We start from the raw sequence: 13,316 nt of genomic DNA on the forward strand, positions 1-13,316 counted from the left end.
CCATTATTACCTTGGCCACATTGAGCACCCATCTCATTAGGCTCCGCTGTAGTATGGCCAATCTGCCCATTGTTGGGGAGCTTGTGTGACCCAGTTACTACAGTTAGAGCTGCTTATAATGAACCTCCATGTAATCAATTCCTCGATATAAGAAGCTTTTTCTATTTCCCGTCGTTACTCCATAGAAGCACATGTTTTTTTGACCTCTGTGTAACAAGGTAACAACGAGAGACATCCTTGATATAGTGAATTTCTGCCATGGACAATCTGAATTTCGCCCCGGATTTTTTTTTTGGCAAAAGCGTGCATCTTTCACAGTTGCCCCGCCGCTGACAAAGCACGAAGTGGCGGCAGCGCGGTTGTGGTCCCGGCGAGTTCTAGGCGAGAGCGAGCGTTATTGTGAAGGAGTGGGCTCCTCATGAGCCGGTGGGGCCGCCGTTCTTGCCGCCGCATGCACGGATGTGCCCTGCACCTCCCTCCAAACCAAAAACAAAAAAAGGCAACTGCTTTTGCTTTGGAAGTGCCATGCTTTTAGTTAATGTCACATATATGTGGGGCCGCACTGCATATGAAGGGCGCTCTACCGAATAGTTTTCTGCGGTATCTGTGGCGTTCGCTCCTCGTTTCCGACGTCGTGCACGTGTGCACGGTATCACGCGTGCACATGATGTGGCCTTCGACCACGTCCAGCTTTGCTTTTTTTTTTAATGTGGACAACCGTGTCTTCACTACCGAGGAAATGTCAGATTAGGCGCTGATGAAACTCTTCCAGACCACGATGACATTTTCGGAGGTCGACTCGGCACGCGCTTCCATCTTGCGTCGCGAGTTCGCAAGCTCGTAGCCTTCGCGATTAGCCGATTAGCTCTGTCAACAATGTGACAGTGTGTTGAATGCAATCCAATGCAATAATTGCGATAGCAACAAATTGTAATGTTATACCAAGTGCTGGCAGCAATCTCTCCAGGGTCCGATATCGCGGAACTCCGACAAAATGTTGGCGTAAGCACATACAGCCGCTCCAGGGAGAAGTGCTCTTTTCGCTCGGGCTCTTCTCGTTGAAAGTGCATTGGTGCTTGCCGAGATAGCACACGTGCCAGTGATCGCGACGGCGCCCTTAAAATCAAAGTTCACCATTGCTACTCGAGCGGCCCCTCTCCCCTGCGTTTTTTATGCTTGTTCAAGACGGGTGGTTTCCTCTCTGTTTGAGAATTTGACGGCAGTTATAACATGCGAGGAGATGTTATCGTATGCGCCCTCCAGGTGATAGAAAAGGGCCAGGTGATTTGCCCGCTGCTTCAACAGCGTTTGCGCGCTTTTACCCACCCCTAGAGTTACGATGCACGGGGTCATGTTATCAATTTGGACTTGTTAGAGAACATGGCGGTGACGGCAAAAACCCGCCAAGATTGTCCATATACAGTGGACTCCTCTTAAACGGAACTCGAAGGGACAAGAAAATTTGTTTCATTTATGAGAAGTTTCATTTAAGCAAAGCCCTCAAAAGGAAAGAAATATGACTTTTTTTCAAAAGTGCCTACTGTGGCTGACTGAACGAAAACATTTTGAAGTATACAATACTACTATATTTCTTTAAAAAGAAAAATGTTTGTGGTAATGCTGACTCGGGAAAAAAAAGAAGGTGGTGATAACAATTTGCTTGACCTCGTTCAAGCACTCTCTCACATAGTAGGAGTGCATTGCTGAAAGACTGGGCAGGAACTCTGTACCACCATTGTGTTCAAAGTAGCGCTGCAACAGGATGACAGCATCTCTTGCTGCACTGTCAGCCACTGAAATAGGCTCAGGATCACACACCATCTCATTACTACTTGAGCACGAGTCCTCACCTTGAACTTCAGCTATGGGTTCTTCAAGGTTGTTCTCAAGTTCATAACAAGACGTTGATTGCTGCTCGGCATGTGCGAACATGTGCAATCACTGGATTAACTTGGCTAGGCTAGCTTTGGCAATTGTTTCATGGTTGCTAGACTGCCATTGCCACTTCCGCAATTTATGGAATTTGGCCGTCTTAGTTCCATTTAATCAATGTAAGCTAAAAAAAAAAAAGTTCCGTTTACTCGAAAATTTTATCATTAAATATATTGGAGACCAACCAAATGTGCCTAGATAGTTTAGTTTATGTGGCTTTTCCGTTCAACCGAGTTTTGTTTAATGAGAGTCCACTGTAATCAATAATAACGCTTTTTTATCGCCAGAAAAGTGTTTTGGGTTAGGTCTGTCTTCAGTTCTCCTTCTGTTTAATGTGTGCATTTATCAATCGAATTTTCATTCAAAACTTGCATATAAAGAAACGTTTTCTATAACTAATTTCACCGGCAATTTCTCAATTTTGTTATACCCAGGTTTAACCGTATCTCCAGGTGGCCCTTGAACACCTCATGAACTCACCACTTGCCTGATCTGTGGATGAAGGCTCATGTCTACCTGTGATCCGCATACTAGTATTACGTGGCATGCAGCAAAGAAATCCAGGGCCTCGTATCAAAAGTTAGATGTATATCAAGTGCACATGTAAAGCGTGTCGTCAAACTTCATGTGAAACTACCCACTCAGGCATTTCTCACAAAATACTGAGAACCTCATCATTTCGAACATCCAGTTAATTTGAAATATTTCTGCAGTCCCGTATTTTGCAATGTAAGTCTTAGCGGATAATTTGAAGCGACGGTCAGCACCAATCTGGTTAATTCGAAAACTTCAGGTGCCATGTGCCGACCCCGATTTCGCCATAAATCCGTGGAAACGATGGCTCTTAAAAGCCACGAGGCGATGCAGAGCAGCGATACTAATGAGTTGCAGCTGAAGCATCCCAGCCATGTCACTTTCAGTGAAAAAAAAAAAAAAAAAAGAAGGCGGAAACAAGTCGTGCTTCACTGCAACACAGAAGTTACTTGCGGGCAGCATGTCGCATGTTTCTTGCAATGTCAGCTTGTCATGATTAGCCCATTCTTTTGGGGATTGTGAAGAAATTTCATAAAGCAGAATTGATAGAATTCGCGATGTCTGCAAACCTCCAAGTGCCAGTGCTTCCAGCGATTTGCGCACTGACACTGTTGGCGGAGTTCTTGCTTGCAACGCCCACTTTGAAAACTAAGTTCAAAAGCTTCAATGATCATGTTTTCAAAGCAAGAGATATCCGAAATTTAGTAACACTGGCCCATTATCAAATTATGCTACCAGAAAGATTGGGCAAATGACCACATCATGACAAAGTGACGCAGTGAGGAGCAGGAGACATGCTGCCCACATGTCACTACTGTGCTGCAGTGAAGCATGCCAAAACACAAGATGTGATATATGTACTGCCATATGAAACTCTGCTGAATTTGTTCATTGGAAATACAACAAGAGTGCGATGCTTTTAGCGAAGTATGCGAAACTACCCTACAACCTGACTCAAGCACGGTCAACAACACACGGCGCACTGATCAAACAAAAAAACCGGTAGCAGACAAACAAATTCGTGGCACTCGCACAGCCTTTTAGAAAGCCAGTGCGTCATGCGATATTCCTAAGTGCCACCAAGTATATAAGGGCGCTGCCATCAAGAATGAACGCTTTTCTGTACTCGCGGTTTATGTATCCTACGTTCTTACACTTTCGAACTCCACAAAAATACCCATTTGCTTACATTGTTGTGTTTATTTATTTATTTATTTTCGCATTCATTATTTAGTGTACCTTTCCAACTGCGCCGTTTAGAACTGCAGCCTCCTTGTGCGCTCTCGTGGAAAAGTTTCACCCCCCCCCCTTTTTTTTTGAAGCCGAGCGCCATCTTCCTCGAACTTCGCAGCGCAGCTAACTTTATATTTAATCTACATAGCCCAACTAGAAAGAAGGTGCCTGTTCACTCACTGAGACCAGTGGCACTACTTTAGTTTTTACAGAGTTTTGGTGGCAGCAGGAGCATGTTGTGTTCTCTTTTTTTGCTATATTAGTTGTCTTATCACGAAGTAAAACTGTTTTTCTCAACTTATCTGTTGTACAATATGTCATTTAGTGGGTGACTTGTCAGTGTTTATACAGTTATACCAGGGTATAACAAAATTGATAAATTTCTGGGAAAATTCGTTATAAAGAGAATTTTGTTATATGCAGGTTCGGCCTGAAACTTTGAAAAATAAATGTGCAAAAAATAAACAAAAGGAGGACTGATGGCAGAGCTAACCCAAAACACTTATTTTACAGTAAAAAACTGAGTTATTATTGTGATAGCAATTGTAAGGACACTCTCGGCCATGTTCCCTAACAAGCCCAAATTCTATGTTCCCTAACCAGACCAAATTCCCTAACCATGTTCCCGCCATGTTCCCTAACAAGCCCAAATTGACAACATACCCCCGCACATCGTAACTTTCTTGAGCAGGTAAAAGCGCACGAGAGCTTTCGAAGCAGAGATCAAAAGAGTCTGCCCATCCCATATCGCCTGGAAACTGCATAAGATAACATCTCTGGCATGTTAGAACTGCAGTCGCATGCTTAAACAGAAAGTAAACCACCCGTCTTGAATGAGCACTTCTCCCTGGAGCGGCCGTATTTGCTGTGTTTTGTACGAGCTCCGCGATACCGGATTCAAAAGAGTTGGCTGCCAGCCTTACTTCTTATAACATTACAATTTTCTGCTATAGCGTTCATAGCATTGCATTGAACGTGCCGTCAAGTTTCCAGAACTAATCGGCTATTCGCGAAAGCTACCAGCCTGCGAGCTCGTGGCGTGGCGAAAGACAAAAGCGCGTTACGAGCAGACCTCTGAAGATCTGTCGTCACCGGGGTCATGGAGAGTTTCCATCAGTGCCTAATCTGACATTCCCTCGGAGGTGACAACAGGGTTATTCGAAATTAAGAAAAGCCGCAAGCGCGAGCCAGTGAATGCGATAGCAACAACTTAGAATGTAACGCTGAGAACGGCAAGCAGATTGAAATGTGCAGCCCGCTGCTCACGCACGAATGACACATGAAAACAATATACACAGGACGAGAACGAACTAACGTTTATCGCTCCCCACTTAACGTGCTGTTTAAACAAAAAGGAGACACAAAATGTAATCACAGGTGCAGATATAAGGGCAAACTAGTGCCCCCAGTTGTTATTGCGCTGTGCTTGAAAAGCGCACTCTTTTTGCAAAGGGCGCCTGCCCAGCGAGCGAAAAAATCTTTGTGCACCCAGCAACTAAACACAATCGTTCCGGTCAAAGTCGAAGTCACGCAATTTTCCCCGCTGAAGGATAAGCGTGCGCACGCACAAGCATCTACCCCCCCCCCCCCCCCCTTGTGGGGCAAAGTATGTGTGGGAGATAAACGCGCGCTGGCATAGGGTGCCGAGCACCGGCGGCCTTTTTTTTCTTGAGTTCTCATATATATATGTATATATATAGTCCAGTAGATCCTCCGTGAGCGGTCACAACGTGGTTTATTTCGACGTTTCGGCCTAGAGTCTGGCCTTCATCAGGATTAAAGATACAGTTTGTTGGTGCTCAGCTTTATACAATCTCAAATCAGAGGGAAAGGAAAGAGGGGGGAAAAAACAGAAAAAAAAAGAAAAAGAAAAAAAGAAAAAGGAAAGAAAAAAGAGAAGAAGAGAAAAATAATATACGGTGGACGCCCCTTGGTTGCCCCCCTTCCACTCTTCCTTCCACTTCCCCCTTCATCTCTCTCCCCCATCTCCCCATCTCCCCTTTCTGATGTCAGCGGTCTGTGTATGTTTCCGTTCACTAACGCATTCCTCCCGATCAGACGGCCCCTCCTGGCACTGGCGGTTCGGTGTGGGGCAAAAAAGAGCTTTTCAGAAAGTCCTAAGCCTTTAACTACTCGGGGTCCCGTAAACAATTCGTCGTAGAAGGAGGGGTGCCGCGTATTGTGGCAGAGGCTGGTAAGCGGGCATTTTGGGAAGTTCTAAGCCTTTAACTACTCCGCTTTCTGTCAACATTTCGTCGTAAAAATAGGGGTGCCCGGTATTGCGGTAAGCTGTGCAAGCGGGTGCAATGCGAATTCCTTGCATGCTTCTAAATTACGCGTGTAGTGGGGGCCTCCCGGCTGTGCACAGGGTTGCTGTTGGGCATGTCGTGCATGGCACAATTGATTGGGTAGTAAAATAAAACAGAAAACAGACGACAGCTGCACTTAGGAAGAGTAGTTACACTTGGAATTGTTTTGGGTTGTCCAGTGCCCTTCGCAGCTGGAGTGCCGTGAACTCAGTTACTATTTTCATTGTTGCCGTTATTGTTTTCTAATGCTTTAACTGCTGCAAGTGTACCAGGATTCTCATTTATTCCTCTATCGAGGGTGTTAAATCGGTGGATAAGGTATGACTCTCGTTGTTCACATTCTCGATTTGATTTAAATCCCGTCTCTAAGAGCGTTACTGATAGTTTGTCGAATGCATGGTCGGGAAGTTCGAGATGTTTTGATAGAGGTAGACTTGGGGCTGATTTCGCATGGGCTCTGTGATTATTGAAGCGAATCCTAAATGGTGTGTCTGTTTGTCCGATGTACTGCATACCACACACGTTGCATTCGAGTAGGTACACCACATTAGAGGAATCGCATGTTAGGTTTCCTCGTATGTTAATCGAAAACTTGGATTGCGTGCTGGTTGCTTTGTCTGTTTCTCGCATCGCCTTACATACAAGACATCGTGGCTTTAAGCAAGGGCGGCATGAATTATTGGGGGGTGATGTGTTAATTTGGGAGTGGACAAAGGTGTCTTTGAGGTTACGTGGTCGTCGGTAAACAACGCCTGGAGCGGATGGGAATGCGCGTTTCAGACGTTCACTTTGTTCCAGAATGTTGTAATGTCGTTTAAGGATTTCGTTTACATTGGGGAAGTTTGTGCTGTAAGTCAAGCAGAGGTTTGTTCGTTGTGGGTCTTCTCGTGGTGGTCGCTTCATAAGTAAGTCTTCACGCTTTAGTTTTCTCGCTTTTTGAACAGCGTCTATAATTACATGTGGGGGGTATTTTTGTTTCTCGAGCATAAGTTTTAGCCTCTGTGAGCTCGTGTCAAAGTCAGCGTCTCTAGAGCAGATTCGCTTAAACCGGTGAGCCTGGCTGAATGGAATACTATTTTTACAGTGTCGTGGGTGATCGCTTTCGTAATGGAGGTATTGTTGTCGATCCGTTGGTTTGCGATATAGGGTTGTAGAGAGCTTCTCTTCTTCTATCATTATGGTAACATCAAGAAAATTTACGGTAACTTGCGAGTATGTGTGTGTGAAGTGTATGTTCGGATGTACAGCATTGTAAGTGTCGATAAAGCTGAGAAGTTGGTCCTCGCTGTGGGTCCAAATAAGAAAGATGTCGTCTATGTATCTTCTGTATAACATTGGTTTCAAGGAACTTTGTGCAAGAAATTCAGATTCTAGCTTTCCCATAAATATGTTGGCATAATTAGGTGCCATTTTGGTGCCCATAGCGGTCCCGCTGATTCGTCGAAAATACTCTTGGTTAAACTCGAATGAATTTAATTCGAGGACCATCCTCGTTAAAGTTGCAATGGCAGAAAAATCTGGGGTGTTAGATTGTCTATGGTTTGTGTACATGTTTTGTAATGCAGCTATGCCGTCATCGTGAGGAATATTTGTATATAATGAAGAGACATCAAGAGTAACCAAGTACGAGTTTTTCGGCACACAGATACCCGCAATGTCTCGAAGAAAATGTGTGGTGTCTTTTATGTACGACGCGAGGGTGCATGGAATGTGGCTTATTAGTTTGTCCACGTACCCTGATATGGGTTCAGTTATTGTACCGATGCCTGATATGATTGGTCGACCTGGGTTACCGGGTTTATGAATTTTTGGGGAAATGTAGAAGCGACCTGGACGAGGGTATGCTGCTTGCATCAGTTTGTGGTCAGTATTGGTTATCATTTCTGCATCTAACAGTTTCTTTAGTTCTGTTGATACGATACGTTTGTATTCGTCTGTCGGATCACCTGGGAGGCGTTCGTAAAATCTTGAGTCGTCTAGTTGGCGGTATGCTTCTTGTAAGTAGTTGGTTGTATTAAGGACTACAATTGCTCCTCCTTTGTCAGCGGGTTTTATTGTTATGTCTGTCCTAGATGCCAAATTTTTCATACTTATTTTTTCAGATTTGGTCAAGTTTTCTCGGTTTCCTTTCTGTCTGTGGTATTCGTGTACTATATCTTTCTGTACTGCGGTGATATAAAGGTCCAAGCACTTGTCTCGATTACTGTTTGGTGTCCAATCATTTGATTTACGACGGTGAATTGTTTCGTGGTTAGAAGGCCTGTCCAAGAAATATTCGCGCAGCCTTAAGCTTCGAGCGAAGTTGTCGAGGTCTCGGAGCAAGTGGAATTCATCGAAAAATTTTGTGGTCGGGCAGAAGCTTAGTCCCTTACGTAGCAGTTTTTCTTCGTCAGGTGACAAGCTCGTGTCCGATAAGTTTACAACCACAGTGTCACAGGGTGTGTTCCTAGATGGGTGCTCGTTTGTACCATTAGTGATTTCCTGGGTGGTGGTGTTGTAATGATAAGGAACTATATCAGGGAACGCGGGTTTGGGCACATGGTCTCTTTTGAGTTTATGAATTTTTGTGGTCATGATGGCTTGGTATTTATTCTGCTCAAATTCTGTTAATCGCGTGATTTCTTCGTTCAATAAAGTGTTGTGGCAGAGAATGGTGTTGGTCATAGCGACCAGTTTCTTTACCTGCTTATCACTGTGATTAAGAGCGATTTCTGTTAATTTAAGAGATGCCTCAAGGAGGACGTTTTTCCATGTTATTTGGTCGTGTTAATCTAGATTTGTAGCGGCTGGTGCGAGGGAGAGTGTCATACCCTCGGGGGCTATTCTAGCACGAAGGTACACTTGCAATGTTGATTTATGCATTTCATGTCTAATTCGTTTGTCAGCAAGTTTTCGTGCTTTAAGGAAAGTGGCACTGCAACTGGGAAACGATGAGCTGGACTCGCATTTCAGAAGTCAATCTTCTTTTGGGTGCGGGGATGGCACTGATGAGGTGCGCAGGTTGTAGTTATGTCCGGCAGGCCTTCGTCGTTGTGGGGAGGATTTCGGCGTTGGGCTCCCGGCGAACGTGTTCGTTGGCAGTTCCGGGGTCCGCAATAGGGGGACGCGGTTTCGTAGTTCGGCAGGCTTCCCTTTGAGGAGTGGTGTAGTGGTGCTGTCGTGTAGTGCTTTTGGTCTCGACATCCGCAATGGAGGGACGCGTGTTGGCTGTTCTGCAGACTTCCCCCCTAGTAGTGGTGCGCTGTTGATGATGGTGAGGGGGTGCTTGTGGCTCGCGGGAGTCACAGTTTCGCTGATCGTCGGGAACTCATCTGTGGTGTTGGGTGGGTGTGGGGCTCCTGGTGTATGTTGATATGCAGAAGTCTTCTCGTGGGTGTCTTGTTGTGTTGAACGTATATTCACAGGAGCTGCTGGTTGAGTCGACCACCCCGTGGTAGCTTCTAAATCTCCACGACCGAGTGCTTTCTTGAGGGTTTCGGCAATCAAAGCCACACCCATAAAACTCGGATGAAGCCCATCCGCAGCAAGAAAGCGTCTTGGTGGCAACTGCTCGAATTGGTAGTCAATGTATGACACCTTGCTGGGTCTTCGGCAGTAGGCCTTGACTGTCTCGTTGAAGTGACGAGCGTCCCGGTTGAAGCGGTGCACGAATTGTTCGTTCGATCGTTCCAGGTGTAGGTTGAGGTACCGGGGCAGCACACATGAAACAACGAGCCTTTCGAGTTCCTGGCGTGTCCGAAGCGTGTTGTTCACTAGGTGGCGAAGGCGGCGTAGCGATTCCTCTAGTCCGTACGACGCCAGCTCGCTCGTACCGACGTGAAAAACGAACGTGGTCACAGATCGTGGTATGCCAGCAAGCTCTTTCTCGATGTCGAATGTAGAGGCTCCGCGAATGGAAATGATTGCAGGTGTCGTCTTCTCATGTGGGTTGAAATGCCGATGTAGATACCTTGTTTGCGAGTTTCCGATGATGGCTGTAGTTGGTGCATGTTTAGGGAAATTCCGTGAGACCTGCTCGACTGGAGGTGCGCCTGTGGCCGGTCTTGTGTAGGCAGGCATGGTGGTTGAGTGGCCGTAGCGTTGCATATAGTCCAGTAGATCCTCCGTGAGCGGTCACAACGTGGTTTATTTCGACGTTTCGGCCTAGAGTCTGGCCTTCATCAGGATTAAAGATACAGTTTGTTGGTGCTCAGCTTTATACAATCTCAAATCAGAGGGAAAGGAAAGAGGGAAAAAAAAACAGAAAAAAAAGAAAAGAAAAAGTTAAAAAAAAGGGAAAAGAGACGAAGAGAAAAATAATATACGGTGGACGCCCCTTGGGTGCCCCCCTTCCACTCTTCCTTCCACTTCCCCCTTCATCTCTCTCCCCCATCTCCCCTTCACCTTTCTGATGTCAGCGGTCTGTGTATGTTTCCGTTCACTAACGCGTTCCTCCCGATCAGACGGCCCCTCCTGGCACTGGCGGTTCGGTGTGGGGCAAAAAAGAGCTTTTCAGAAAGTCCTAAGCCTTTAACTACTCAGGGTCCCGTAAACAATTCGTCGTAGAAGGAGGGGTGCCGCGTATTGTGGCAGAGGCTGGTAAGCGGGCATTTTGGGAAGTTCTAAGCCTTTAACTACTCCGCTCCCTGTCAACATTTCGTCGTAAAAATAGCCGTGCCCCGTATTGCGGTAGGCTGTGCAAGTGGGTGCAATGCGAATTCCTTGCACGCTTCTAAATTACGCGTGTAGTGGGGGCCTCCCGGCTGTGCACAGGGTTGCTGTTGGGCATGTCGTGCATGGCACAATTGATTGGGTAGTAAAATAAAACAGAAAACAGACGACAGCTGCACTTAGGAAGAGTAGTTGCACTTGGAATTGTTTTGGGTTGGCCGGGAGGCCAACTCAAGATAATTCATGCCGCCCTTGCTTAAAGCCACGATGTCTTGTATGTAAGGCGATGCGAGAAACAGACAAAGCAACCAGCACGCAATCCAAGTTTTCGATTAACATACGAGGAAACCTAACATGCGATTCCTTTAATGTGGTGTACCTACTCGAATGCAACGTGTGTGGTATGCAGTACATCGGACAAACAGAAACACCATTTAGGATTCGCTTCAATAATCACAGAGCCCATGCGAAATCAGCCCCAAGTCTACCTCTATCAAACATCTCAAACTTCCCGACCATGCATTCGACAAACTATCAGTAACGCTCTTAGAGACGGGATTTAAATCAAATCGAGAACGTGAACAACGAGAGTCATACCTTATCCACCGATTTAACACCCTCGATAGAGGAATAAATGAGAATCCTGGAACACTTGCAGCAATGAAAGCATTAAAAAACAATAATGGCAACAATGAAAATAGTAACTGAGTTCATGGCACTGCAGCTGCGAAGGGCACTGGACAACCCAAAACAATTCCAAGTGTAACTACTCTTCCTAAGTGCAGCTGTCGTCTGTTTTCTGTTTTATTTTACTACCCAATCAATTGTGCCATGCACGACATGCCCAACAGCAACCCTGTGCACAGCCGGGAGGCCCCCACTACACGCGTAATTTAGAAGCGTGCAAGGAATTCGCATTGCACCCGCTTGCACAGCCTACCGCAATACGGAGCACCCCTATTTTTACGACGAAATGTTGACAGGGAGCGGAGTAGTTAAAGGCTTAGAACTTCCCAAAATGCCCGCTTACCAGCCTCTGCCACAATACGCAGCACCCCTCCTTCTACGACGAATTGTTTACAGGACCCCGAGTAGTTAAAGGCTTAGGACTTTCTGAAAAGCTCATTTTTGCCCCACACCGAACCGAACCGCCAGTGCCAGGAGGGGCCGTCTGATCGGGAGGAATGCGTTAGTGAACGGAAACATACACAGACCGCTGACATCAGAAAGGGGAGATGGGGAGATGGGGGAGAGAGATGAAGGGGGAAGTGGAAGGAAGAGTGGAAGGGGGGCACCCGAGGGGCGTCCACCGTATATTATTTTTCGCTTCTTCTCTTTTTTCTTTTTTTCTTTCCTTTTTCTTTTTTCTTTTTCTTTTTTTTTCGGTTTTTTCCCTCTCTTTCCTTTCCCTCTGATTTGAGATTGTATAAAGCTGAGCACCAACAAACTGTATCTTTAATCCCGATGAAGGCCAGACTCTAGGCCGAAACGTCGAAATAAACCACGTTGTGACCGCTCACGGAGGATCTACTGGACTATATGCAACGCTACGGCCACTCAACCACTATGCCTGCCTATGTATATATATATATATATAGACACGTATGCATATACGATCACGATCAATTACAGTGGCAGCGGCGGAAAAAAAAAAAAGAATTCAGCTCAGACTGTCCATATAATTCCTATCACAATAATATACAAAAAAAAAGCTGATTGTTATTGGGGCCACACCATGCACGCGCAGCATCGAAGACGAAGGGTGAACAACACAGACACGGATAGGGCAAAAAACTATTCGGTAAAGTGCCCTCCATAGGCAACGCGGCCTCACATATGTGATGCTAACTAAAAGCATGGCACTTCCAACGCGCAAAAGTAGTTTTCTTTTTTTGTTGTTGTTCTTTTGATTTTGGTTTGGAGTTGAAGGGGCGGGGCACAGCCATGCATGCGGCCGCGGCGGGGAAAACGGCAGTAACGACAGCTTGTGGGGTGCATGCCCAACTCGCGCACACCCGCGCGCAATAACGAGCACTCTCTTTCACCTGGTGCGCCGTGCACACGCCGCCGCCGCCGCTTTGCACATTGTCAATGGCAAGGCAGCCGCGGAAGATGCACGCTCGCACCATAGCGCCAGAATGCGGAGCAGAATTTCTAGATTGTTCGTGGGGAAAATTCGTTATATCAAGGTTGTCTCCCGCTGTTACTTTCTTACATATAGTTTGAAAATACATGTGCTTTAAGGAGCAACGGCGGAGAATTGAAAAACATCGTTATATTGAGGAATTCGTTAAATGGAGGTTCGTTATAAGCAGGTTTAACTGTATTGTGTTGGTTTGTTATTTTTTTTGGAACTATTAGTACATGGCATGTTCTCTCAGTGCACCCCTTTCCACATAAGAAGCATATTGGATTCTTGTTTTATAGTAGTATTGGCTGCTCTGTTCCTCATACCGTGTCGGGAAGTGGGACAATAATATGGCAGTCCCACATTTTTAGTTGCTTGTGAAGCCTTGAAACTGGTTTGAGCAGTTTTGATCTCATCCAATGGTGGCATTATATTTTGCCCCTAGAACTTTTGCCGAGTTTTGAGGAATACTACTTACTTTTCTAAATGAAATCCTCTGAGTAATGAAGAATTAGGCAAACAACCAATAG

The 13,316-nt window shown here is 45.7% G+C and overlaps 1 protein-coding gene across 10 annotated transcripts in view; it reads left to right on the plus strand.

Moving 5' to 3' along the window:
- Window positions 1-13,316, plus strand: part of LOC119160764 (uncharacterized) — a 174,619-nt gene that overhangs the window by 51,748 nt on the left and 109,555 nt on the right. The gene's annotated exons all lie outside the window — the stretch shown is intronic.

The sequence above is a fragment of the Rhipicephalus microplus genome, chromosome X (genome assembly GCF_043290135.1).
Source record: "Rhipicephalus microplus isolate Deutch F79 chromosome X, USDA_Rmic, whole genome shotgun sequence".
NCBI lineage: Eukaryota > Metazoa > Arthropoda > Arachnida > Ixodida > Ixodidae > Rhipicephalus > Rhipicephalus microplus.